Source organism: Pinus tabuliformis, chromosome 9 (assembly GCF_031772625.1).
Source record: "Pinus tabuliformis cultivar Carrire ecotype Pingquan chromosome 9, CPIR1, whole genome shotgun sequence".
NCBI lineage: Eukaryota > Viridiplantae > Streptophyta > Pinopsida > Pinales > Pinaceae > Pinus > Pinus tabuliformis.
Window position 1 is genome coordinate 305658284 of NC_142307.1, and position 4850 is coordinate 305663133.

A 4850-nucleotide genomic window follows, 5' to 3' on the forward strand; every position below is an offset into this window, starting at 1 on the left:
AATACTTTGGTGATAATTTATTATCCTTCTTAGCTTGCTTGAGGGACATTTGTTTATATGGTTGTAGCCGTAGAAATACCTAGTCGCCTACATCAAAACTTCTTTTGCTGCGATGTTGATCTGCCTGTTGTTTCATTCTACTATGTGCCAAAGTTATGTTATCCTTTAAGAGTTAGAGAACTTTGTGTTGATGCTCGATGTGATCTTCCACTGCTTGAACCTTAGAATTTTCTCTTAAATATGATGTGATAGACAGTGGGTGATATCCATAAAGTGCCATAAATGGGTCATTTTTGTTGCAGTATGGAAGGAAGTGTTATACCACCATTCATCTAGAGGCAACCATTTGACCCATTATGTATGTTTATCGGATACAAAGCAATGAAGATATCCTTCCAAACATTTGTTTACTATCTCAGTTTGCCCATCAGATTGAGGACGATAAGATGAGCTATGAGCTTACTGAGTACCAAGACAAGAAAATAATTTTGTCCAAAAATTTCCAGTAAAAATGGGATCTATATCGCTTACAATAATCTTTGGGTTTCCATGTAGCTTTTGAATTGTTTCCATAAATGCAATAAAAATTGTATTGGCTTTAAATGGATGAGATAATGCACAAAAGTGTGCATACTTGGTAAGTCTGTCAACTACCACCATGATGACATTCTTTCCTTCGGACTTGGGTAAACCTGTGATAAAATCCATTTAGACCTCCTCCCAACATTGACTTGGAATGGACAAAGGTTGTAATAGACCTGAGGTCTTAATTATTTCAACTTTATTTTATTGGCAAACCAAACATTCCACCACAAACTTTTGAATATCGGATTTAAGGCCATCCCAAAAAAATTCCTTCTTAACTGTTGGGTCCCGATAATACTAGTGATTACCCCATTACTATTGTAGTTATACGCCTTATTAATATTGTTGTGCCCCTATTGCCCCCATATTGTTATTACTGTGCCCCATAGAATCCCTCTATTGTTATTTTTGTGGCTTTATATTATTATTGTTAGGTCGGCTGGATTATATTGTGACTCCTTAGACTTCAATATATAGAAAGGAGGTTTTGTCATTTGAATTATCCAAGAATTGTTCATTTATGTAATGTAAAGGAGGTTGCCCCCTCGAAGAGGCTGAATTATAAGTTGTTGATCTATCTTTTCTATCTTTTCTTGAGCTGGTTTCATAACATTTGGTATCAGAGCTTTGGATTCTAGGGTTTCGCTGCTCCAAACAGGTCATCGTGGCATTTTCGCTATAACTTTTTTTCTGCGATGTTTTAGAAGTTGCAAAAAAAAACCCATTTGAGAAGAAATCGCACTGAACCTCGAGTCCGAATTTCAGAGCTTTCGCGCTATATTTGCGGAGATATGATCTGAGGAAGTTGGTCTTTTTGCAGACTCCTGAATTACATTCCAAACAGGTGACCTGGGGAAAATCGTCATAAGTTTCTCTCTGGGGATCGGATTGAAATTTCGTAAGAAGGTACAGAAAGAGGACGGACTGTAGTTTCTTTTATACATTTTTCAGATCCAAAGGTCAAAACATTGACTCGTGGCACGTCGTACAAGTTCGCTCTACTGAACTAGTCTATAATCAAGTCACTGTGGGAGATTTCGCATAACTCTTCCTTGGAGAATCCAATTTGGGTCAGACTTGTGGCATTGGAAAGAGGACACAAAGGGCTACTGCAAGTCACAAATTCAGAACTAGATGATCGGAAAGTACAGAGATACATCAGAGGCAATATCGAGCTCTTACAGAGTGAAAAAAGGTGTGTAGATTTTCTTAAATTTTTGCTTAAGCTTGGTTTGAAAATTTATTTTGAAGGAATTCAAAGGGCATAATAGAGCATTATTACCGGTAACTGATGCATCGAGGAAAGAAAATGCAAACACCTAGTAAGGAACCTGAAAGCTCTAGCATGACTCATGGAGAAGAAGAAGAAATGCTATATGATATATCAAAATTACAAGAACAAGTGCAACAAGTGTCACTTGCACAAAAAGCAACAGAATCTAAGATGGATGGTTTAAGGAAAGATGTAGAAGCTAAGATGGATGGTTTAAAGAAAGGTGTAGAAGCTAAGATGGATTGTTTAAAGAAAGGCGTAGAAGCTAAAATTGATGGCATGGATGATAAGATGGAAGAATTGAAGATAAATATGAATAAGTTGCTACAAGAAATGGTCACTAAGGGTGAAAGGGTACTAAAGGAAACTCATGATGAGAACAAAAGAAATGTTAATCATGATTCCATAGACTCTAATGTTGGATCGAAGACTCACCATATTCCTAAAATCGATATGAGGAAGTTTGATGGCTAGGATCCCGCCACATGGATATTACAGATGGAGCAATTCTTCGATCTCAATAATGTGCAAAACACACAAAAGGTACGTATGGAAACTTTATATTTGGAACCAAATCAGTTTGTATGGTATCAATGGCTTTGCTCTCGTAAACAATTTATCACTTGGGCAATTTTTACAGAAGAATTGATAGCACATTATGAGGATACAAAAAGCAACACTTTTTTTAGCCAATTGATAAGTCTCAAACAAAAGGGTTCAATAATGGAGCACATTGAGGAGTTCCAAAAATTGAACATAAGGGTAAAAGATATTCCAAAGGAGCATAGGATTGATGTGTTCATAGGGTCTTTAAAGGAGAATATCCAACATGATGTTCGCCTTTGGGAACCTGATTCATTAAAGAAGGCATTCAGGTTAGCAAGAAAAATGGAAAGCAAAATTATGGCAACCAGGAAGCATACCACTCACAACTATAAAGACGGAAGTGTGGTTGTCCCTAGTCTTCCACAACCTATAAGGTTGACACCACAACAATTGGAAGAAAAAAGAGCAAAAGGGCTTTGTTACAGTTGTGATAGCAAATACACTAAAGGTCATAAGTGTGCTGAGAAGAAATTATTCTACATAGATTGTGAATAGGAAGAAGAAAAGGAGCAAGAAAGGTCAAAAGAAGAGGATATACTCCAGGAACAAAGCCTAGATGAAGAACAAATAAATCCGACCATATCTTGTAATGCATTGGTGGGAATTACCACTCCTCAAACCATCAAGATAGAAGGACAAATCAAGAAGAAAAAGGTAATAGTGTTGATTGATTCAGGAAGCACCCACAATTTTATTCATTGTAAGGTAGCAAAAGAATTGAATTGCTTCCTATATCCAGCACCAGAGTGTCAAGTGATGATTGCAAATGGAGGAACAATAAATTGCTCTGGAAAGTGCCATAATATTAAGCTATCCATGGGAGAATATGTATTGACTAGCCCAATGCTTTCCATTCCAATGGGAGGTGCTGATGTTGTACTAGGAGTCCAATGGTTACAATCCTTGGGTACAATAGCTTTTAATTTTCAAGAACTTTTCATCAAATTTTCTACGGAAGGAAAGGAAGTTGAATTAAGGGGTATTGCAGGGAAACCAGGAAAGATAATTAGCTCTAATGGTATGACAAAGCTTCTAAAAACGGAGCAAAGAGGTGTAATTTTACAATTATGTTCGCTAGATGTTTCCACATCGGAATCATCTATTTCTCCATATCTCCAAAAAGTCCTGGACAATCATTCCAAGGTATTTGAGACTCCCAAAGGTCTCCCACCTATGCGTGACCATGATCATGCTATTCATCTGATTCTAGGAAGTGTTCCTCCAAACATCAGGTCGTACAGATATCCCTATGTCCAAAAGAGTGAAATTGAATGTATCGTTGCAGAAATGCTAGAGGCTGGTATAATTCAACCAAGTCAAAGTTCTTTCTCTGCTCCAGTAGTATTGGTGCACAAGAGGGATGGATCATGGCACATGTGTCCGGATTATAGGGAGCTCAACAAGCTCACTATTAAAGATAAGTTCCCCATTCCTGTCATTGATGAATTACTGGATGAATTGCATGGATCAATTTACTTCACCAAGTTGGATCTTCGTTCAGGATATCATCAAATTAGAATGAAGACTGAAGACATTCTGAAAACAACATTTAGAACTCATGAGGGTCATTATGAATTTTTGGTCATGCCTTTTGGCCTTACCAATGCACCTTCAACATTTCAAGGTTTGATGAATTCAATTTTCAAACCATTCCTTAGAAAATTTGTGTTAGTATTTTTTGACGATATACTAATCTACAGCAAGTCTTGGAAGGATCATGTTGAACATGTTGACAGGGTGCTACAACTATTGGAGGAGAAAAAATTATATACAAAAAGATCCAAATGTTTCTTTGGAGTCCAGGAGGTGGAATATCTGGGTCATATTGTATCTCATGAAGGAGTTAAGGTAGACCCTAGCAAAATTAAAGCCATTAAGGAATGGAAATCCCCACATCCATAAAGCATCTGTGAGGATTTCTTGGGTTGACAGGGTATTATCGCAAGTTTGTTAAGAATTATGGGAGAATAGCAGCACCTCTAACAACATTATTGAAGAAAGATGCATTTTCATGGACTCCGGAAGCAACAAAGGCCTTTGAACATCTTAAAGAGGCAATGTGCCAAGCACCGGTCTTAGCTACACCAGACTTCACAAAAACCTTTATTGTGGAATGTGATGCTTCAGAAAATGGAATTGGTGCTGTCCTAATGCAAGATGAAAGACCCATTGCTTTTGAAAGTCGTCCAATCAAGGGAAAGTTTTTAAGCAAAGCTATTTATGAGAAGGAAATGTTGGCAATACTCCATGCACTTAAGAAATGGCGACCCTACCTAATGGGAAGACACTTCAAGGTAAAAACGGATCATGATAGCCTTAAATACTTTTTAGAACAAAGATTATCCTTTGAAGAGCAATAAAAGTGGGTCACAAAGATGTCGGGTTA